The sequence below is a fragment of the Hyla sarda genome, unplaced genomic scaffold (assembly GCF_029499605.1).
Source record: "Hyla sarda isolate aHylSar1 unplaced genomic scaffold, aHylSar1.hap1 scaffold_270, whole genome shotgun sequence".
NCBI classification, from domain to species: domain Eukaryota; kingdom Metazoa; phylum Chordata; class Amphibia; order Anura; family Hylidae; genus Hyla; species Hyla sarda.
In genome coordinates, this window is record NW_026609396.1 from 28987 (window position 1) to 53001 (window position 24015).

At 47.4% G+C, this 24015-nt stretch overlaps 8 non-coding genes across 8 annotated transcripts; all 8 read right to left on the minus strand.

The window, feature by feature from the left end:
• Positions 1-357: 357 nt before the first annotated feature.
• LOC130325076 (U2 spliceosomal RNA) lies at positions 358-548 on the minus strand. The gene has a single exon (XR_008869956.1). It is a non-coding gene; the product is annotated as a U2 spliceosomal RNA (small nuclear RNA).
• Positions 549-9223: 8675 nt separating this feature from the next.
• Positions 9224-9414, minus strand: LOC130325088 (U2 spliceosomal RNA). Its single transcript, XR_008869967.1, has one exon. It is a non-coding gene; the product is annotated as a U2 spliceosomal RNA (small nuclear RNA).
• A 2092-nt stretch (positions 9415-11506) lies between these two features.
• LOC130325100 (U2 spliceosomal RNA) lies at positions 11507-11697 on the minus strand. Its single transcript, XR_008869977.1, has one exon. It is a non-coding gene; the product is annotated as a U2 spliceosomal RNA (small nuclear RNA).
• Positions 11698-13789: 2092 nt separating this feature from the next.
• LOC130325132 (U2 spliceosomal RNA) lies at positions 13790-13980 on the minus strand. Its single transcript, XR_008869998.1, has one exon. It is a non-coding gene; the product is annotated as a U2 spliceosomal RNA (small nuclear RNA).
• A 2089-nt stretch (positions 13981-16069) lies between these two features.
• On the minus strand, positions 16070-16260 carry LOC130325112 (U2 spliceosomal RNA). The gene has a single exon (XR_008869983.1). It is a non-coding gene; the product is annotated as a U2 spliceosomal RNA (small nuclear RNA).
• Positions 16261-18345: 2085 nt separating this feature from the next.
• On the minus strand, positions 18346-18536 carry LOC130325119 (U2 spliceosomal RNA). The gene has a single exon (XR_008869986.1). It is a non-coding gene; the product is annotated as a U2 spliceosomal RNA (small nuclear RNA).
• Positions 18537-20617: 2081 nt separating this feature from the next.
• LOC130325121 (U2 spliceosomal RNA) lies at positions 20618-20808 on the minus strand. Its single transcript, XR_008869988.1, has one exon. It is a non-coding gene; the product is annotated as a U2 spliceosomal RNA (small nuclear RNA).
• A 2075-nt stretch (positions 20809-22883) lies between these two features.
• LOC130325122 (U2 spliceosomal RNA) lies at positions 22884-23074 on the minus strand. Its single transcript, XR_008869989.1, has one exon. It is a non-coding gene; the product is annotated as a U2 spliceosomal RNA (small nuclear RNA).
• Between the last annotated feature and the right edge of the window lie 941 nt (positions 23075-24015).

The following is a 24015-nucleotide window of genomic DNA, read 5'->3' on the forward strand; positions in this document are numbered from 1 at the left end:
GGGATGAGATTTTATATTTCTTCATAAGCATTAATCTTATTTTGTCAATTAGGAACATTCAGCACCCACCCGCTATCAAGGCAGCTGCCTATCATGTCATGCCCTACCTGCACAGGTGTGCTGGCTACTCAAATGATCCAATTAAGGAGGCCATTTAGTCAGCAGCAGCAGAAGTCCTGTGCCTGGACGCTCCAACAGCGGCCAGACACAAGCAGAAGCAGAAGCAGCAGAAGCAGCAGCAGCACCACCTTTTGTTTTTTGGCTGCAGCAGCAGCAAGGCCCACAGGGCTGGCTAGCTGGCTAGCCAGCAAGCAGGTAGCAATGAAAGTAGGAATCTTTCTTTTTAACCCTGTAAGGGGGTGGTGCACTGTACCCGAAGATACTGCCATATCGGGTCAATGCATAGGGCGACGGAAGCAAGCTTCGAAATCGGCCCCCGTTCTCAAAAATCCATTTAATATATGGTCCCCAGATAGGGGACGTATCAGATATTAAACTGATAAGAACAGATACTACACTTGATCTTAGCCAAAAGGCCGAGAAGCGATAACCATGAAAGGGGCGGGCCCAACAAGGTGCCCTTCATGGGCACTATCACTGCTTGCTGTCAGGGAGGCTGCCAGACAATTTTCCATGCACACTCTGGGCTGGGGGGCAGTCAACCACCAGTACACACAGCAGAACCTAAACCCATACCATTATTGCTAAGCAGCAAGACAGGGGCCCATTGCACTCCCACGGGGCCTTTTTAAATGCAATCCATAACCCGGATTTGCCAGGAACCCTTCTTACTCCTCCTACTTGCATGTGACACTGGGCTTAGGATCTGCATAGGAAACACACACACAAGCACACACCTACCTTTGTTGCCTGCAGATGCCTCCTTGGCTGTCCCCAAACGGTATCAAACCAACACCCACGGGAAGCTGTAAGCATAGAGGACATGCCTGCACCCCATTGGACTTACCTGTGTGGGTTAAACCCGGGTTATTTGACAACCTATGGCGGTGATGGTTCTGCTCAGGCAGAGCAGTGCTGATGCTCCTCATAAAGCTGTCGCTGCTGTGAAGGTTCTAGGTGACATCACAAATCCCTATGGTTACATACACAACAAAGCTGGGTTGTTGTTGTTTACACTCTGCAAGGCCTGTGGAAGTGAGTGACATCATAGCACTGTAGTTCTGAGGGTTCTAGATGGATGCAACAATCTCCTGTTGCTTCTATGAAGGCCATAATAGACGACATCACCAAACAGCTCCATAGTCACATACACAGCAAAGGAGAGATGTTGTTTACACCTAGTGATGTCAGTGGTATTGAGTGACATCACAGCACAGTGCTAAGGCTCCTGGGCCTGGACACAGCAGCGGCTGCAATATCTCAACGGAGAATACGTTTATATATATGTGTGTGTGTGCGCGTATATATATATATATATATATATATATATATATATATATGTGAGAAGCCTACGGCTGAATTTGTGGGAGGGGCCGGGTGTATTTAACGTTCGGCCTCTCTGCAAGCTGGCACGTTCATCGCACAGCGTTGTTCGCACAGCGTTGGAGACGTTACAGGAAGGGACGTCAGCAAGCGGGGATTTCCGGTTCCGGTCAGGTGAACGGCGGGCGTTCAGCCAGGGGACACGCATCGATCTCCAGGACTGAATCCAGAGGACGGGTAAGCGCTGGATACAGGGGCCTTTAGTGGCCACGCCCGTGAAACGTACAGCCCCGCAAACGGTTCCTCGCAGGGGGGACGGCAGATTCGCAGCCAACTGATTCTGCCAGGGACGCTTAGATGGCAGTGCAGAGTCTGTGAGGGGGGGGTTGATTGGCAGCATGTCGGTACTGAGGATGGTGATAACTTGTTATGTCTTTATTTCTGAGTGATCACCGGCGGTGGTTGTGACAGGGTACGTGCCATGCATATCGCTGACAACAAGGAGGGTACAAGGTCTTCAATCTTGACGATGGGATAACGTACTATGTGGCTGGGTATTGTTACATTATGCATTTATACTTTATAGGCTTAAAAGTGCGTAGGACAAGTCCTGGCAAAACAGTCAAAACTCATAGGTATGTTCCAAGGTATATGTATTAGCACTGGGAACCGGTAGTTGTCACAGTTGATGCACATTACTGAGATACATTGACAGCTATGATTGATCTGACAAGGCACAGGCTGTGACTACTCTGGAGATGTGATCACGGGGATACCACGTGCAGTGAGGCGGAGGTCATGTCTCCAGGGGGTCAACAGCCGCAGCTCATCCGGATAGATCTCAGTATATGACAACAGAACAGGGGCCAACACAGGGGGGGACATAACAGTAAACCTCTGAAACGACTATTGGCGTCTGACGCGTCAGGGCATGCATGCGCAGGTGTACGCACATGCAGAGGGTGGGTGCAGATGCGTATGCATGTACATGTGGGGGGCATGGTCGTATAAAAAAAAAAAAAAAAAAAAAAAAAAAAGGGTGACGGGTGTCATTCCTTGGACAGGCCCCATGGCTAGCATCACAGGACATACGGAACGCCACACAGGAGCAAACATTGACACTCCCGCATAACAAGGACTACTGGCACGTGGCCAGAGCACACCGTATAGCTCACGTTACGGACTCATAAGAGTAACCAACAACTGCAGTCCGACACGATTTAGGGGCAGCATTCACAGCTGGTCATCTTCAACTCGTTTCCAGGTGTGCTACTGACACGTTTTTCAGAGCATACCACACGTCACGCACATATGTAGGAGTTTAACCTGTTATCCTGACACGCTTTCAGGGGGTGACCTACAGCCAGGTTTGCTACTGACACGTCTTTCAGAGCACACCACACGTTACGCACTTTTGTAGGAGTTAACCCGTTGTACTGACACGATTTCAGGGGGGTAACCTACAGCTGGTTTGCTACTGACACGTTTTTCAGAGCATGCCATCGCGCTACACACTTGAATAGAAGTGAACCGTCACCCTGACACGCATGCAGGGTGGCGGGGGGGGGGGACATAACAGTTATTGGCTGCTGACACGTTTTCAGAGCATACCATACGTCATTCATTGGTAGGAATTTAACCCGTTGTCCTGACACGTCTTCAGGGGGGTAACCTACATCTGGTTTGCTGCTGACACGTTTTCAGAGCATACCACACGGCACACGTACGATTAAGCGCAGATCCACTTATCCTGACACGTTCTTCAGGAGGGTAGCTACGACTCATTGCTGCTGACACGTCTTCAGAGCAATACACTTATAATTAGACTATCTCCCGAAACATCTTGCAGGACGGAACCACGACAAGACAGTTGCGGACACATTTTCAGAGCAATTCGCACGAGGCGACACGTTGCGTTCACACGGTCCACGACAGGGGCTTGTGCTCCGCAGGCCTTAGAACCTTATGTCACGATGGTGTAAATGTTGGCGGTTTCACTGTCCCACGATCATGTTTTCACGACAATTGGGATGGTCTAGTATAGTCACGGTCAACGAGCCAGGAGAGTTGGTCTAGGTAGTACACGGTGAGGTGGTAGGCACCTGAGTCGATAGTAGGAATGTTATAGCATGTGTTAATATATCGTGTTGTCCTAGGTCCTTGCCTGACGGTTGACGGTGGTAGTTGGCAGGTTAGTAGCAGAAGGGCTTATCAACTAGAGTCGGAAGGCATACATGGTTTTCATGTTTTATTAATCTCTCCCCGGCACCCGTCATGGCCCGGACAGGTGGAGGCATTATGTCGAACGCATCAGACATCGAAGACACGTTGTCTGTCCCAGAAACCCCTGCCAGGAGTTCCGAGCAGGGAATAGGCACGGCGTACAGATCCTGGACAATTCCCAGATTGATGGAGGAGCTTCGCAAGAAGGGAATTCCATTTCCGGCGGCAGCTAGGAAAGCAGAATTATACAAGCTGCTAACATCAGGACAGGAAGCGAGCGGCAGTCAGCAGGACATGTCAGGGCAGACAGTAGCCACGTCCCTGGCACAACTGCATTCTATGATGAACAGCATGTTGTCCTCCATGTCCAGCCTGGAATCCAGAATGGACACATTCGAGAGGGGTAGTGCGTCCCAAGCATCAGTTCCCCTCGCGGCGGTTGCACCCGCAACCCCAGCTACGCCTATGGTGGCAACTCCTGTAGGTAGGGGAACAACTCCTCCAAAAATCACGCCATCACACTTCATTCCCGCTTCCATCCGCAAGGATATTCTGGACGGCAAGGACGTTAACCTGGCATCCTTGCTTATCAGCACCCAAGACGTCACTGAGACGAAGACGGTAGCATGTGGGGAGGTCTCGGTGGTCTTCAAGAGCAAGGATGCCAGGTTAAACCGCAAGCTCACTATAGTAGAGTTTGTGATTGCTTTCAGCCTATACAGGGATGTGATCTGTACTGAGAAACCAGAGAGGAGGGAAGAGCTGGACCTGTATTTGTACAAATTATCAGAGTTTGCGTACAAATACGGCGGGTCGTACTTCTACGAGTACCACAAGTCCTTTGCGGCAAAGGCTGCGGCAGGGGTCAGTCAGTTCGCTTACGAAACAGACTGGGGAGTGGTAGACACCGAACTGTTTTGTAAGCATTTTGCTGGGTTGAAGGCTCCGACCTGCACCATCTGCCAGTCTATTTCACACACAGCCCCGTGGTGTTCCAGCGCCAGCCACGAGCCTGAGCCAAGTACCAGTAGGGGGGTCACGGCTTCTCCTGCTCCCGGGCACAAGTTCTCGACTGCTGTAGACAAACTGGGGCGCCCTGTGAGGTACCTGGGCAGGAGCCAGGTATGCAACAACTACAACTTGGCAAGTTGCAATTTCAGCAACTGCAGGTTGTTGCACGTGTGCTTGCTCTGCTTCCGGGCCCATCCCAGCTCATTGTGCTCTCAGAGGTCACAGCAGTCGTGACTAGGCGGGGTCCAGGTGGATGCGCTGGCTGGTGTGTTGGCAGATCACCCGGAACGAGACTGGGTACAATGGTTACTCACAGGCTTCAGGTCGGGTTTCCACACAGGCTTAGTGTCTTTACCTCAATCTACGTTTGAGTGCAAAAATTTACGGTCAGCCACGCAGCAACCCCAGGTCGTTACGGAATTAATCCAACAGGAGTTAACCAAAGGCTTCATCATCGGGCCATTCCAGACGTCACCATTCGAAGTCTGGAGGGTCAGTCCGGTCGGGGTGGTGACAGGGAAATTCTCCAATAAAAAACGTTTAATTTACGACTTATCTGCCCCATATTCTTCTGTAGTACCCAGCCTGAATGCCCTGATCCCATCTGAAGAATTTGCTATGAAATATGCTTCAGTCGACCTCGCTATACAAAATATTCTTCAGTTGGGACCAGGTACATGGTTAGCAAAGGCAGATATTGCCGATGCCTTCAAGTTGCTACCAATAGCAGAAGAGTTGTGGAAGTGGTATGGCATAAAGTGGCAGGGCATGTACTATTTCGCCTCAAGACTCACGTTCGGCTCCAAGAGCAGCCCGTGGTTGTTCGAACAGCTAGCAAGAGCATTGCACTGGGTACTGGTAAATGTGTCAGGTTGTAGACACGTCATACATTACTTGGACGACTTTCTCCTGTTAGATCCCCCAGGCGGTAATCCCAACAGTCTGCTAGCACTGAGGTCTTTATTCGACACCCTGGGTATACCAGTATCTCATGGGAAAACGGAGGGACCATCAGCTAAGATTACATTCCTAGGTGTGGTACTGGACACAGAGAGAATGCAGGCCAGCCTGCCCGCAGACAAACTCAGTAGAATTAAAGAAACCATCCAGAAATTCATGAGAACACGAGTGACATCAAGGGTTGAACTACAGAGCTTGCTAGGCATGCTAGCTTTCGCAATGCGGATAATTCCGCAGGGTAGATCTTTTGTATCAAGGCTGTTGGCACTACTGTCACTAGCAACAAAGTCAGGTAGTCCGGTCAAGTTAGGTCCTGAAGCGTTGGCAGACTTACACATGTGGCATGATCACATCAGTCAGTGGAATGGGGTGTCAATTTTCTTGCCAGCTGTCACTCTCGACTCCCCTAAGGTGTACACGGATGCCACAGGCACACTGGGTTTCGCAGCAATCCATGGCGAGCAGTGGATGGCCAGCCGATGGCCACCAGAGGTTATGGATGTCCCTGGGTTCAGCCGCACTTCCGCCTTGTTTGAAGTGTATCCCATAGTGGCAGCAGCACACGTCTGGGGATCCTCATGGTCCAAATCCACGGTCACGTTTTTCTGTGACAATTTGGCCACAGTACAGACAGTTAACAAGGGTAGATCCAAATCATTACAGGTCATGAGTTATTTGCGCAGGCTAGTATGGATAGCACTACAACACAATTTCAACTTCATTGCAGTACACATAGCTGGAACTTGCAACACAGCGGCTGATGCCTTGTCTAGGGGTAACTATGATCTTTTTTTCCAGGTCTCACCAGGTGCGGAGCCAGTAGCCACCACAGTGCCTTCACATCGGGTGCTAACTCTGGATTGAGGCGTTACTCCCTGATAGCAGAAACTTTAGTGAGGAGTTCATTAGCCCCAAGGACAAGGAAGGCTTACGCAGCAGCCATCAGCTTATACAGCTCGTTTCTGGACAGACACGCCTTGCCTTGGGGCTTTAGCATTTCCACTATACTACAGTTCATTGCCTTTTGCCACTCTGACCTGAGCTTGTCTTACAACTCCATCAAGTTACATATATCCGGAATTCAACACTACCATGCTTTACAATTCCCTGAAGAGCCTTCCATATGCTCAATACATCTTATCAAAGCGGCATTAAAAGGGGTTAATTCTACCTCCATCCCGCGGGTGGGTACACGGCAACCTATTACAGGGGAAATCTTCAGAAACATGTCGAATCTTCTCGACTCCGCCCCGTTCGGGTGGTTCCACAGCAAGGTTATCAAGGTCGGCATATATTTGGCGCTTTATGGGTTTTTGAGGCCTGGGGAGATCACTTGTGCGTCACGTTCAGCACCTTTCGTAGACATAGGCCAACTCAGCATTAAGCAAAGTCATGCAGAGCTCACACTACGGGTCACGAAAACCTGCAGGGAGTCCACCATGGTGCGGTATTATCCCTCCGGTAACCCCTGGTGCCCTCTTGCGGTACTCACGGAGTGGGTAAACATCATGAATGGCAAACCAGAGTTAAGGCCACTGCTGCCTTTTGATTCAGCTCCTCTCACCACCGCTCAGTTTGTCAGTCATGTACGCACGTTGATTAGGCTGTTAGGTCTTGACCCACGCTGCTACTCAGGACACTCGTTCCGCATTGGAGCAGCCTCCGCAGCCTCCAAACACGGAGTACCGGTCCATATATTAAAAAAATTAGGAAGATGGAAATCAGATGCCTATGCGGCATACATTCCCAACCCCCAGTTAGAAATGGCGGATGTATTCAAATTTTTAGTGCTGTAATAAATAAAAGTAATTTTGCTTTCACCATTTACCTAACCGTGTTATCATTTTTTGCCCACTATAGGCGTGCCCTCGTTCGCGGTTTGGGCACAATTCAACCGCTGTTAAGATTCAGTAGTAAGGGTCAGTTAGTATCAGTCCAGGTTAAGGCATGTGTGTTCAGTGGCAGGATGTGTTTTACAGGTGGACGAGTTGTGAAACAAACAGATCAAGACAAGCATTGGTAAGTACGTCCAATTCCACTATCATGGGCCACGACCACAAGTGAGAAGCCTACGGCTGAATTTGTGGGAGGGGCCGGGTGTATTTAACGTTCGGCCTCTCTGCAAGCCGGCACGTTCATCGCACAGCGTTGCCCACCCTCCCAAACCCATTTTTCATTTATCACCAATAGGGCATGCCCACTATAGGCGTGCCCTCGTTCGCGGTTTGGGCACAATTCAACCGCTGTTAAGATTCAGTAGTAAGGGTCAGTTAGTATCAGTCCAGGTTAAGGCATGTGTGTTCAGTGGCAGGATGTGTTTTACAGGTGGACGAGTTGTGAAACAAACAGATCAAGACAAGCATTGGTAAGTACGTCCAATTCCACTATCATGGGCCACGACCACAAATATATATTTCTCCGCCGAAATCACTTTTAAACCCATTTCCACCTTTTTTTCCCTTCTCTTCCTCTTACTTTTTTTTCACGTTTTTTTACGTTTTTCTCCTTTTCGCCTCTTTTCTGGGCGTATTATTCTTCTTTTTCTTCTTTTTTTTCGTCTAATGCATACCCCATCAGTGCAGCAATGCTTATTCAATACCGCCAGCAGATGGAGACACTGGGGGATAATTTTCTAAGGATTTATACTGATTTTTCCTGTCTGAATTTGTCGCACAGAAAGTTGCAGGCCAAATATGTGTGACATTTCTGCGACTTTAGCTTCTAGAGCATTTTTACAACATTATACATAGGTGCTGAATACATAAAAAGCGACTGTTCAGCGACAGACAAGTCGCATCGGCTGAAAGTAGGCCAGAATGTCAGTCCATGTTGGAGCAGGTTTAGATACAGTCTAAAGTATAGATCTCAAAGTCTGTGCACAGAATTTAGCAAGGGCCTCGCACCTTCTGATGCATCAGGTAGGTGCACAATAGCATAGCCTAACCCTCTGTACTTTGGTCTATATTGATGCGGGACATAGACAGCCAGCTGATGACCAATCCATTAGTGCAATGGATGGCTGGAAGCATTTGTCTTTGCCTTTGCAATACCACAGAAGCAATGCATGGTCAATGTACAGCAATGACACACCTGTGTGAACAGCCAGGAGACCCCCCCCCCCCCATGTTATGTTACATAGTTACATAGTTAGTACGGTCGAAAAAAGACATATGTCCATCAAGTTCAACCAGGGAATTAAGGGGTAGGGGTGTGGCGCGATATTGGGGAAGGGATGAGATTTTATATTTCTTCATAAGCATTAATCTTATTTTGTCAATTAGGAACATTCAGCACCCACCCGCTATCAAGGCAGCTGCCTATCATGTCATGCCCTACCTGCACAGGTGTGCTGGCTACTCAAATGATCCAATTAAGGAGGCCATTTAGTCAGCAGCAGCAGAAGTCCTGTGCCTGGACGCTCCAACAGCGGCCAGACACAAGCAGAAGCAGAAGCTGCAGAAGCAGCAGCAGCACCACCTTTTGTTTTTTGGCTGCAGCAGCAGCAAGGCCCACAGGGCTGGCTAGCTGGCTAGCCAGCAAGCAGGTAGCAATGAAAGTAGGAATCTTTCTTTTTAACCCTGTAAGGGGGTGGTGCACTGTACCCGAAGATACTGCCATATCGGGTCAATGCATAGGGCGACGGAAGCAAGCTTCGAAATCGGCCCCCGTTCTCAAAAATCCATTTAATATATGGTCCCCAGATAGGGGACGTATCAGATATTAAACTGATAAGAACAGATACTACACTTGATCTTAGCCAAAAGGCCGAGAAGCGATAACCGTGAAAGGGGCGGGCCCAACAAGGTGCCCTTCATGGGCACTATCACTGCTTGCTGTCAGGGAGGCTGCCAGACAATTTTCCATGCACACTCTGGGCTGGGGGGCAGTCAACCACCAGTACACACAGCAGAACCTAAACCCATACCATTATTGCTAAGCAGCAAGACAGGGGCCCATTGCACTCCCACGGGGCCTTTTTAAATGCAATCCATAACCCGGATTTGCCAGGAACCCTTCTTACTCCTCCTACTTGCATGTGACACTGGGCTTAGGATCTGCATAGGAAACACACACACAAGCACACACCTACCTTTGTTGCCTGCAGATGCCTCCTTGGCTGTCCCCAAACGGTATCAAACCAACACCCACGGGAAGCTGTAAGCATAGAGGACATGCCTGCACCCCATTGGACTTACCTGTGTGGGTTAAACCCGGGTTATTTGACAACCTATGGCGGTGATGGTTCTGCTCAGGCAGAGCAGTGCTGATGCTCCTCATAAAGCTGTCGCTGCTGTGAAGGTTCTAGGTGACATCACAAATCCCTATGGTTACATACACAACAAAGCTGGGTTGTTGTTGTTTACACTCTGCAAGGCCTGTGGAAGTGAGTGACATCATAGCACTGTAGTTCTGAGGGTTCTAGATGGATGCAACAATCTCCTGTTGCTTCTATGAAGGCCATAATAGACGACATCACCAAACAGCTCCATAGTCACATACACAGCAAAGGAGAGATGTTGTTTACACCTAGTGATGTCAGTGGTATTGAGTGACATCACAGCACAGTGCTAAGGCTCCTGGGCCTGGACACAGCAGCGGCTGCAATATCTCAACGGAGAATACGTTTATATATATGTGTGTGTGTGCGCGTATATATATATATATATATATATATATATATATATATATATATATATATATTTCTCCGCCGAAATCACTTTTAAACCCATTTCCACCTTTTTTTCCCTTCTCTTCCTCTTACTTTTTTTTCACGTTTTTTTAAGTTTTTCTCCTTTTCGCCTCTTTTCTGGGCGTATTATTCTTCTTTTTCTTCTTTTTTTTCATCTAATGCATACCCCATCAGTGCAGCAATGCTTATTCAATACCGCCAGCAGATGGAGACACTGGGGGATAATTTTCTAAGGATTTATACTGATTTTTCCTGTCTGAATTTGTCGCACAGAAAGTTGCAGGCCAAATATGTGTGACATTTCTGCGACTTTAGCTTCTAGAGCATTTTTACAACATTATACATAGGTGCTGAATACATAAAAAGCGACTGTTCAGCGACAGACAAGTCGCATCGGCTGAAAGTAGGCCAGAATGTCAGTCCATGTTGGAGCAGGTTTAGATACAGTCTAAAGTATAGATCTCAAAGTCTGTGCACAGAATTTAGCAAGGGCCTCGCACCTTCTGATGCATCAGGTAGGTGCACAATAGCATAGCCTAACCCTCTGTACTTTGGTCTATATTGATGCGGGACATAGACAGCCAGCTGATGACCAATCCATTAGTGCAATGGATGGCTGGAAGCATTTGTCTTTGCCTTTGCAATACCACAGAAGCAATGCATGGTCAATGTACAGCAATGACACACCTGTGTGAACAGCCAGGAGACCCCCCCCCATGTTATGTTACATAGTTACATAGTTAGTACGGTCGAAAAAAGACATATGTCCATCAAGTTCAACCAGGGAATTAAGGGGTAGGGGTGTGGCGCGATATTGGGGAAGGGATGAGATTTTATATTTCTTCATAAGCATTAATCTTATTTTGTCAATTAGGAACATTCAGCACCCACCCGCTATCAAGGCAGCTGCCTATCATGTCATGCCCTACCTGCACAGGTGTGCTGGCTACTCAAATGATCCAATTAAGGAGGCCATTTAGTCAGCAGCAGCAGAAGTCCTGTGCCTGGACGCTCCAACAGCGGCCAGACACAAGCAGAAGCAGAAGCAGCAGAAGCAGCAGCAGCACCACCTTTTGTTTTTTGGCTGCAGCAGCAGCAAGGCCCACAGGGCTGGCTAGCTGGCTAGCCAGCAAGCAGGTAGCAATGAAAGTAGGAATCTTTCTTTTTAACCCTGTAAGGGGGTGGTGCACTGTACCCGAAGATACTGCCATATCGGGTCAATGCATAGGGCGACGGAAGCAAGCTTCGAAATCGGCCCCCGTTCTCAAAAATCCATTTAATATATGGTCCCCAGATAGGGGACGTATCAGATATTAAACTGATAAGAACAGATACTACACTTGATCTTAGCCAAAAGGCCGAGAAGCGATAACCGTGAAAGGGGCGGGCCCAACAAGGTGCCCTTCATGGGCACTATCACTGCTTGCTGTCAGGGAGGCTGCCAGACAATTTTCCATGCACACTCTGGGCTGGGGGGCAGTCAACCACCAGTACACACAGCAGAACCTAAACCCATACCATTATTGCTAAGCAGCAAGACAGGGGCCCATTGCACTCCCACGGGGCCTTTTTAAATGCAATCCATAACCCGGATTTGCCAGGAACCCTTCTTACTCCTCCTACTTGCATGTGACACTGGGCTTAGGATCTGCATAGGAAACACACACACAAGCACACACCTACCTTTGTTGCCTGCAGATGCCTCCTTGGCTGTCCCCAAACGGTATCAAACCAACACCCACGGGAAGCTGTAAGCATAGAGGACATGCCTGCACCCCATTGGACTTACCTGTGTGGGTTAAACCCGGGTTATTTGACAACCTATGGCGGTGATGGTTCTGCTCAGGCAGAGCAGTGCTGATGCTCCTCATAAAGCTGTCGCTGCTGTGAAGGTTCTAGGTGACATCACAAATCCCTATGGTTACATACACAACAAAGCTGGGTTGTTGTTGTTTACACTCTGCAAGGCCTGTGGAAGTGAGTGACATCATAGCACTGTAGTTCTGAGGGTTCTAGATGGATGCAACAATCTCCTGTTGCTTCTATGAAGGCCATAATAGACGACATCACCAAACAGCTCCATAGTCACATACACAGCAAAGGAGAGATGTTGTTTACACCTAGTGATGTCAGTGGTATTGAGTGACATCACAGCACAGTGCTAAGGCTCCTGGGCCTGGACACAGCAGCGGCTGCAATATCTCAACGGAGAATACGTTTATATATATGTGTGTGTGTGCGCGTATATATATATATATATATATATATATATATATATATATATATATTTCTCCGCCGAAATCACTTTTAAACCCATTTCCACCTTTTTTTCCCTTCTCTTCCTCTTACTTTTTTTTCACGTTTTTTTACGTTTTTCTCCTTTTCGCCTCTTTTCTGGGCGTATTATTCTTCTTTTTCTTCTTTTTTTTCGTCTAATGCATACCCCATCAGTGCAGCAATGCTTATTCAATACCGCCAGCAGATGGAGACACTGGGGGATAATTTTCTAAGGATTTATACTGATTTTTCCTGTCTGAATTTGTCGCACAGAAAGTTGCAGGCCAAATATGTGTGACATTTCTGCGACTTTAGCTTCTAGAGCATTTTTACAACATTATACATAGGTGCTGAATACATAAAAAGCGACTGTTCAGCGACAGACAAGTCGCATCGGCTGAAAGTAGACCAGAATGTCAGTCCATGTTGGAGCAGGTTTAGATACAGTCTAAAGTATAGATCTCAAAGTCTGTGCACAGAATTTAGCAAGGGCCTCGCACCTTCTGATGCATCAGGTAGGTGCACAATAGCATAGCCTAACCCTCTGTACTTTGGTCTATATTGATGCGGGACATAGACAGCCAGCTGATGACCAATCCATTAGTGCAATGGATGGCTGGAAGCATTTGTCTTTGCCTTTGCAATACCACAGAAGCAATGCATGGTCAATGTACAGCAATGACACACCTGTGTGAACAGCCAGGAGACCCCCCCCCCCCCCCATGTTATGTTACATAGTTACATAGTTAGTACGGTCGAAAAAAGACATATGTCCATCAAGTTCAACCAGGGAATTAAGGGGTAGGGGTGTGGCGCGATATTGGGGAAGGGATGAGATTTTATATTTCTTCATAAGCATTAATCTTATTTTGTCAATTAGGAACATTCAGCACCCACCCGCTATCAAGGCAGCTGCCTATCATGTCATGCCCTACCTGCACAGGTGTGCTGGCTACTCAAATGATCCAATTAAGGAGGCCATTTAGTCAGCAGCAGCAGAAGTCCTGTGCCTGGACGCTCCAACAGCGGCCAGACACAAGCAGAAGCAGAAGCAGCAGAAGCAGCAGCAGCACCACCTTTTGTTTTTTGGCTGCAGCAGCAGCAAGGCCCACAGGGCTGGCTAGCTGGCTAGCCAGCAAGCAGGTAGCAATGAAAGTAGGAATCTTTCTTTTTAACCCTGTAAGGGGGTGGTGCACTGTACCCGAAGATACTGCCATATCGGGTCAATGCATAGGGCGACGGAAGCAAGCTTCGAAATCGGCCCCCTTTCTCAAAAATCCATTTAATATATGGTCCCCAGATAGGGGACGTATCAGATATTAAACTGATAAGAACAGATACTACACTTGATCTTAGCCAAAAGGCCGAGAAGCGATAACCGTGAAAGGGGCGGGCCCAACAAGGTGCCCTTCATGGGCACTATCACTGCTTGCTGTCAGGGAGGCTGCCAGACAATTTTCCATGCACACTCTGGGCTGGGGGGCAGTCAACCACCAGTACACACAGCAGAACCTAAACCCATACCATTATTGCTAAGCAGCAAGACAGGGGCCCATTGCACTCCCACGGGGCCTTTTTAAATGCAATCCATAACCCGGATTTGCCAGGAACCCTTCTTACTCCTCCTACTTGCATGTGACACTGGGCTTAGGATCTGCATAGGAAACACACACACAAGCACACACCTACCTTTGTTGCCTGCAGATGCCTCCTTGGCTGTCCCCAAACGGTATCAAACCAACACCCACGGGAAGCTGTAAGCATAGAGGACATGCCTGCACCCCATTGGACTTACCTGTGTGGGTTAAACCCGGGTTATTTGACAACCTATGGCGGTGATGGTTCTGCTCAGGCAGAGCAGTGCTGATGCTCCTCATAAAGCTGTCGCTGCTGTGAAGGTTCTAGGTGACATCACAAATCCCTATGGTTACATACACAACAAAGCTGGGTTGTTGTTGTTTACACTCTGCAAGGCCTGTGGAAGTGAGTGACATCATAGCACTGTAGTTCTGAGGGTTCTAGATGGATGCAACAATCTCCTGTTGCTTCTATGAAGGCCATAATAGACGACATCACCAAACAGCTCCATAGTCACATACACAGCAAAGGAGAGATGTTGTTTACACCTAGTGATGTCAGTGGTATTGAGTGACATCACAGCACAGTGCTAAGGCTCCTGGGCCTGGACACAGCAGCGGCTGCAATATCTCAACGGAGAATACGTTTATAGATATGTGTGTGTGTGCGCGCATATATATATATATATATATATATATATATATATATATATATTTCTCCGCCGAAATCACTTTTAAACCCATTTCCACCTTTTTTTTCCCTTCTCTTCCTCTTACTTTTTTTTCACGTTTTTTTACGTTTTTCTCCTTTTCGCCTCTTTTCTGGGCGTATTATTCTTCTTTTTCTTCTTTTTTTTCGTCTAATGCATACCCCATCAGTGCAGCAATGCTTATTCAATACCGCCAGCAGATGGAGACACTGGGGGATAATTTTCTAAGGATTTATACTGATTTTTCCTGTCTGAATTTGTCGCACAGAAAGTTGCAGGCCAAATATGTGTGACATTTCTGCGACTTTAGCTTCTAGAGCATTTTTACAACATTATACATAGGTGCTGAATACATAAAAAGCGACTGTTCAGCGACAGACAAGTCGCATCGGCTGAAAGTAGGCCAGAATGTCAGTCCATGTTGGAGCAGGTTTAGATACAGTCTAAAGTATAGATCTCAAAGTCTGTGCACAGAATTTAGCAAGGGCCTCGCACCTTCTGATGCATCAGGTAGGTGCACAATAGCATAGCCTAACCCTCTGTACTTTGGTCTATATTGATGCGGGACATAGACAGCCAGCTGATGACCAATCCATTAGTGCAATGGATGGCTGGAAGCATTTGTCTTTGCCTTTGCAATACCACAGAAGCAATGCATGGTCAATGTACAGCAATGACACACCTGTGTGAACAGCCAGGAGACCCCCCCCCCCCCATGTTATGTTACATAGTTACATAGTTAGTACGGTCGAAAAAAGACATATGTCCATCAAGTTCAACCAGGGAATTAAGGGGTAGGGGTGTGGCGCGATATTGGGGAAGGGATGAGATTTTATATTTCTTCATAAGCATTAATCTTATTTTGTCAATTAGGAACATTCAGCACCCACCCGCTATCAAGGCAGCTGCCTATCATGTCATGCCCTACCTGCACAGGTGTGCTGGCTACTCAAATGATCCAATTAAGGAGGCCATTTAGTCAGCAGCAGCAGAAGTCCTGTGCCTGGACGCTCCAACAGCGGCCAGACACAAGCAGAAGCAGAAGCAGCAGAAGCAGCAGCAGCACCACCTTTTGTTTTTTGGCTGCAGCAGCAGCAAGGCCCACAGGGCTGGCTAGCTGGCTAGCCAGCAAGCAGGTAGCAATGAAAGTAGGAATCTTTCTTTTTAACCCTGTAAGGGGGTGGTGCACTGTACCCGAAGATACTGCCATATCGGGTCAATGCATAGGGCGACGGAAGCAAGCTTCGAAATCGGCCCCCGTTCTCAAAAATCCATTTAATATATGGTCCCCAGATAGGGGACGTATCAGATATTAAACTGATAAGAACAGATACTACACTTGATCTTAGCCAAAAGGCCGAGAAGCGATAACCGTGAAAGGGGCGGGCCCAACAAGGTGCCCTTCATGGGCACTATCACTGCTTGCTGTCAGGGAGGCTGCCAGACAATTTTCCATGCACACTCTGGGCTGGGGGGCAGTCAACCACCAGTACACACAGCAGAACCTAAACCCATACCATTATTGCTAAGCAGCAAGACAGGGGCCCATTGCACTCCCACGGGGCCTTTTTAAATGCAATCCATAACCCGGATTTGCCAGGAACCCTTCTTACTCCTCCTACTTGCATGTGACACTGGGCTTAGGATCTGCATAGGAAACACACACACAAGCACACACCTACCTTTGTTGCCTGCAGATGCCTCCTTGGCTGTCCCCAAACGGTATCAAACCAACACCCACGGGAAGCTGTAAGCATAGAGGACATGCCTGCACCCCATTGGACTTACCTGTGTGGGTTAAACCCGGGTTATTTGACAACCTATGGCGGTGATGGTTCTGCTCAGGCAGAGCAGTGCTGATGCTCCTCATAAAGCTGTCGCTGCTGTGAAGGTTCTAGGTGACATCACAAATCCCTATGGTTACATACACAACAAAGCTGGGTTGTTGTTGTTTACACTCTGCAAGGCCTGTGGAAGTGAGTGACATCATAGCACTGTAGTTCTGAGGGTTCTAGATGGATGCAACAATCTCCTGTTGCTTCTATGAAGGCCATAATAGACGACATCACCAAACAGCTCCATAGTCACATACACAGCAAAGGAGAGATGTTGTTTACACCTAGTGATGTCAGTGGTATTGAGTGACATCACAGCACAGTGCTAAGGCTCCTGGGCCTGGACACAGCAGCGGCTGCAATATCTCAACGGAGAATACGTTTATATATATGTGTGTGTGTGCGCGTATATATATATATATATATATATATATATATATATATATATATATTTCTCCGCCGAAATCACTTTTAAACCCATTTCCACCTTTTTTTCCCTTCTCTTCCTCTTACTTTTTTTTCACGTTTTTTTACGTTTTTCTCCTTTTCGCCTCTTTTCTGGGCGTATTATTCTTCTTTTTCTTCTTTTTTTTCGTCTAATGCATACCCCATCAGTGCAGCAATGCTTATTCAATACCGCCAGCAGATGGAGACACTGGGGGATAATTTTCTAAGGATTTATACTGATTTTTCCTGTCTGAATTTGTCGCACAGAAAGTTGCAGGCCAAATATGTGTGACATTTCTGCGACTTTAGCTTCTAGAGCATTTTTACAACATTATACATAGGTGCTGAATACATAAAAAGCGACTGTTCAGCGACAGACAAGTCGCATCGGCTGAAAGTAGGCCAGAATGTCAGTCCATGTTGGAGCAGGTTTAGATACAGTCTAAAGTATAGATCTCAAAGTCTGTGCACAGAATTTAGCAAGGGCCTCGCACCTTCTGATGCATCAGGTAGGTGCACAATAGCATAGCCTAACCCTCTGTACTTTGGTCTATATTGATGCGGGACATAGACAGCCAGCTGATGACCAATCCATTAGTGCAATGGATGGCTGGAAGCATTTGTCTTTGCCTTTGCAATACCACAGAAGCAATGCATGGTCAATGTACAGCAATGACACACCTGTGTGAACAGCCAGGAGACCCCCCCCATGTTATGTTACATAGTTACATAGTTAGTACGGTCGAAAAAAGACATATGTCCATCAAGTTCAACCAGGGAATTAAGGGGTAGGGGTGTGGCGCGATATTGGGGAAGGGATGAGATTTTATATTTCTTCATAAGCATTAATCTTATTTTGTCAATTAGGAACATTCAGCACCCACCCGCTATCAAGGCAGCTGCCTATCATGTCATGCCCTACCTGCACAGGTGTGCTGGCTACTCAAATGATCCAATTAAGGAGGCCATTTAGTCAGCAGCAGCAGAAGTCCTGTGCCTGGACGCTCCAACAGCGGCCAGACACAAGCAGAAGCAGAAGCAGCAGAAGCAGCAGCAGCACCACCTTTTGTTTTTTGGCTGCAGCAGCAGCAAGGCCCACAGGGCTGGCTAGCTGGCTAGCCAGCAAGCAGGTAGCAATGAAAGTAGGAATCTTTCTTTTTAACCCTGTAAGGGGGTGGTGCACTGTACCCGAAGATACTGCCATATCGGGTCAATGCATAGGGCGACGGAAGCAAGCTTCGAAATCGGCCCCCGTTCTCAAAAATCCATTTAATATATGGTCCCCAGATAGGGGACGTATCAGATATTAAACTGATAAGAACAGATACTACACTTGATCTTAGCCAAAAGGCCGAGAAGCGATAACCGTGAAAGGGGCGGGCCCAACAAGGTGCCCTTCATGGGCACTATCACTGCTTGCTGTCAGGGAGGCTGCCAGACAGTTTTCCATGCACACTCTGGGCTGGGGGGCAGTCAACCACCAGTACACACAGCAGAACCTAAACCCATACCATTATTGCTAAGCAGCAAGACAGGGGCCCATTGCACTCCCACGGGGCCTTTTTAAATGCAATCCATAACCCGGATTTGCCAGGAACCCTTCTTACTCCTCCTACTTGCATGTGACACTGGGCTTAGGATCTGCATAGGAAACACACACACAAGCACACACCTACCTTTGTTGCCTGCAGATGCCTCCTTGGCTGTCCCCAAACGGTATCAAACCAACACCCACGGGAAGCTGTAAGCATAGAGGACATGCCTGCACCCCATTGGACTTACCTGTGTGGGTTAAACCCGGGTTATTTGACAACCTATGGCGGTGATGGTTCTGCTCAGGCAGAGCAGTGCTGATGCTCCTCATAAAGCTGTCGCTGCTGTGAAGGTTCTAGGTGACATCACAAATCCCTATGGTTACATACACAACAAAGCTGGGTTGTTGTTGTTTACACTCTGCAAGGCCTGTGGAAGTGAGTGACATCATAGCACTGTAGTTCTGAGGGTTCTAGATGGATGCAACAATCTCCTGTTGCTTCTATGAAGGCCATAATAGACGACATCACCAAACAGCTCCATAGTCACATACACAGCAAAGGAGAGATATTGTTTACACCTAGTGATGTCAGTGGTATTGAGTGACATCACAGCACAGTGCTAAGGCTCCTGGGCCTGGACACAGCAGCGGCTGCAATATCTCAACGGAGAATACGTTTATATATATGTGTGTGTGTGCGCGTATATATATATATATATATATATATATATATATATATATATTTCTCCGCAGAAATCACTTTTAAACCCATTTCCACCTTTTTTTCCCTTCTCTTCCTCTTACTTTTTTTTCACGTTTTTTTAAGTTTTTCTCCTTTTCGCCTCTTTTCTGGGCGTATTATTCTTCTTTTTCTTCTTTTTTTTCGTCTAATGCATACCCCATCAGTGCAGCAATGCTTATTCAATACCGCCAGCAGATGGAGACACTGGGGGATAATTTTCTAAGGATTTATACTGATTTTTCCTGTCTGAATTTGTCGCACAGAAAGTTGCAGGCCAAATATGTGTGACATTTCTGCGACTTTAGCTTCTAGAGCATTTTTACAACATTATACATAGGTGCTGAATACATAAAAAGCGACTGTTCAGCGACAGACAAGTCGCATCGGCTGAAAGTAGGCCAGAATGTCAGTCCATGTTGGAGCAGGTTTAGATACAGTCTAAAGTATAGATCTCAAAGTCTGTGCACAGAATTTAGCAAGGGCCTCGCACCTTCTGATGCATCAGGTAGGTGCACAATAGCATAGCCTAACCCTCTGTACTTTGGTCTATATTGATGCGGGACATAGACAGCCAGCTGATGACCAATCCATTAGTGCAATGGATGGCTGGAAGCATTTGTCTTTGCCTTTGCAATACCACAGAAGCAATGCATGGTCAATGTACAGCAATGACACACCTGTGTGAACAGCCAGGAGACCCCCCCCCCCCCCATGTTATGTTACATAGTTACATAGTTAGTACGGTCGAAAAAAGACATATGTCCATCAAGTTCAACCAGGGAATTAAGGGGTAGGGGTGTGGCGCGATATTGGGGAAGGGATGAGATTTTATATTTCTTCATAAGCATTAATCTTATTTTGTCAATTAGGAACATTCAGCACCCACCCGCTATCAAGGCAGCTGCCTATCATGTCATGCCCTACCTGCACAGGTGTGCTGGCTACTCAAATGATCCAATTAAGGAGGCCATTTAGTCAGCAGCAGCAGAAGTCCTGTGCCTGGACGCTCCAACAGCGGCCAGACACAAGCAGAAGCAGCAGAAGCAGCAGCAGCACCACCTTTTGTTTTTTGGCTGCAGCAGCAGCAAGGCCCACAGGGCTGGCTAGCTGGCTAGCCAGCAAGCAGGTAGCAATGAAAGTAGGAATCTTTCTTTTTAACCCTGTAAGGGGGTGGTGCACTGTACCCGAAGATACTGCCATATCGGGTCAATGCATAGGGCGACGGAAGCAAGCTTCGAAATCGGCCCCCGTTCTCAAAAATCCATTTAATATATGGTCCCCAGATAGGGGACGTATCAGATATTAAACTGATAAGAACAGATACTACACTTGATCTTAGCCAAAAGGCCGAGAAGCGATAACCGTGAAAGGGGCGGGCCCAACAAGGTGCCCTTCATGGGCACTATCACTGCTTGCTGTCAGGGAGGCTGCCAGACAATTTTCCATGCACACTCTGGGCTGGGGGGCAGTCAACCACCAGTACACACAGCAGAACCTAAACCCATACCATTATTGCTAAGCAGCAAGACAGGGGCCCATTGCACTCCCACGGGGCCTTTTTAAATGCAATCCATAACCCGGATTTGCCAGGAACCCTTCTTACTCCTCCTACTTGCATGTGACACTGGGCTTAGGATCTGCATAGGAAACACACACACAAGCACACACCTACCTTTGTTGCCTGCAGATGCCTCCTTGGCTGTCCCCAAACGGTATCAAACCAACACCCACGGGAAGCTGTAAGCATAGAGGACATGCCTGCACCCCATTGGACTTACCTGTGTGGGTTAAACCCGGGTTATTTGACAACCTATGGCGGTGATGGTTCTGCTCAGGCAGAGCAGTGCTGATGCTCCTCATAAAGCTGTCGCTGCTGTGAAGGTTCTAGGTGACATCACAAATCCCTATGGTTACATACACAACAAAGCTGGGTTGTTGTTGTTTACACTCTGCAAGGCCTGTGGAAGTGAGTGACATCATAGCACTGTAGTTCTGAGGGTTCTAGATGGATGCAACAATCTCCTGTTGCTTCTATGAAGGCCATAATAGACGACATCACCAAACAGCTCCATAGTCACATACACAGCAAAGGAGAGATGTTGTTTACACCTAGTGATGTCAGTGGTATTGAGTGACATCACAGCACAGTGCTAAGGCTCCTGGGCCTGGACACAGCAGCGGCTGCAATATCTCAACGGAGAATACGTTTATATATATGTGTGTGTGTGCGCGTATATATATATATATATATATATATATATTTCTCCGCCGAAATCACTTTTAAACCCATTTCCACCTTTTTTTCCCTTCTCTTCCTCTTACTTTTTTTTCACATTTTTTTACGTTTTTCTCCTTTTCGCCTCTTTTCTGGGCGTATTATTCTTCTTTTTCTTCTTTTTTTTCGTCTAATGCATACCCCATCAGTGCAGCAATGCTTATTCAATACCGCCAGCAGATGGAGACACTGGGGGATAATTTTCTAAGGATTTATACTGATTTTTCCTGTCTGAATTTGTCGCACAGAAAGTTGCAGGCCAAATATGTGTGACATTTCTGCGACTTTAGCTTCTAGAGCATTTTTACAACATTATACATAGGTGCTGAATACATAAAAAGCGACTGTTCAGCGACAGACAAGTCGCATCGGCTGAAAGTAGGCCAGAATGTCAGTCCATGTTGGAGCAGGTTTAGATACAGTCTAAAGTATAGATCTCAAAGTCTGTGCACAGAATTTAGCAAGGGCCTCGCACCTTCTGATGCATCAGGTAGGTGCACAATAGCATAGCCTAACCCTCTGTACTTTGGTCTATATTGATGCGGGACATAGACAGCCAGCTGATGACCAATCCATTAGTGCAATGGATGGCTGGAAGCATTTGTCTTTGCCTTTGCAATACCACAGAAGCAATGCATGGTCAATGTACAGCAATGACACACCTGTGTGAACAGCCAGGAGACCCCCCCCCCCCCCATGTTATGTTACATAGTTACATAGTTAGTACGGTCGAAAAAAGACATATGTCCATCAAGTTCAACCAGGGAATTAAGGGGTAGGGGTGTGGCGCGATATTGGGGAAGGGATGAGATTTTATATTTCTTCATAAGCATTAATCTTATTTTGTCAATTAGGAACATTCAGCACCCACCCGCTATCAAGGCAGCTGCCTATCATGTCATGCCCTACCTGCACAGGTGTGCTGGCTACTCAAATGATCCAATTAAGGAGGCCATTTAGTCAGCAGCAGCAGAAGTCCTGTGCCTGGACGCTCCAACAGCGGCCAGACACAAGCAGAAGCAGAAGCAGCAGAAGCAGCAGCAGCACCACCTTTTGTTTTTTGGCTGCAGCAGCAGCAAGGCCCACAGGGCTGGCTAGCTGGCTAGCCAGCAAGCAGGTAGCAATGAAAGTAGGAATCTTTCTTTTTAACCCTGTAAGGGGGTGGTGCACTGTACCCGAAGATACTGCCATATCGGGTCAATGCATAGGGCGACGGAAGCAAGCTTCGAAATCGGCCCCCGTTCTCAAAAATCCATTTAATATATGGTCCCCAGATAGGGGACGTATCAGATATTAAACTGATAAGAACAGATACTACACTTGATCTTAGCCAAAAGGCCGAGAAGCGATAACCGTGAAAGGGGCGGGCCCAACAAGGTGCCCTTCATGGGCACTATCACTGCTTGCTGTCAGGGAGGCTGCCAGACAATTTTCCATGCACACTCTGGGCTGGGGGGCAGTCAACCACCAGTACACACAGTAGAACCTAAACCCATACCATTATTGCTAAGCAGCAAGACAGGGGCCCATTGCACTCCCACGGGGCCTTTTTAAATGCAATCCATAGCCCGGATTTGCCAGGAACCCTTCTTACTCCTCCTACTTGCATGTGACACTGGGCTTAGGATCTGCATAGGAAACACACACACAAGCACACACCTACCTTTGTTGCCTGCAGATGCCTCCTTGGCTGTCCCCAAACGGTATCAAACCAACACCCACGGGAAGCTGTAAGCATAGAGGACATGCCTGCACCCCATTGGACTTACCTGTGTGGGTTAAACCCGGGTTATTTGACAACCTATGGCGGTGATGGTTCTGCTCAGGCAGAGCAGTGCTGATGCTCCTCATAAAGCTGTCGCTGCTGTGAAGGTTCTAGGTGACATCACAAATCCCTATGGTTACATACACAACAAAGCTGGGTTGTTGTTGTTTACACTCTGCAAGGCCTGTGGAAGTGAGTGACATCATAGCACTGTAGTTCTGAGGGTTCTAGATGGATGCAATAATCTCCTGTTGCTTCTATGAAGGCCATAATAGACGACATCACCAAACAGCTCCATAGTCACATACACAGCAAAGGAGAGATGTTGTTTACACCTAGTGATGTCAGTGGTATTGAGTGACATCACAGCACAGTGCTAAGGCTCCTGGGCCTGGACACAGCAGCGGCTGCAATATCTCAACGGAGAATACGTTTATATATATGTGTGTGTGTGCGCGTATATATATATATATATATTTCTCCGCCGAAATCACTTTTAAACCCATTTCCACCTTTTTTTCCCTTC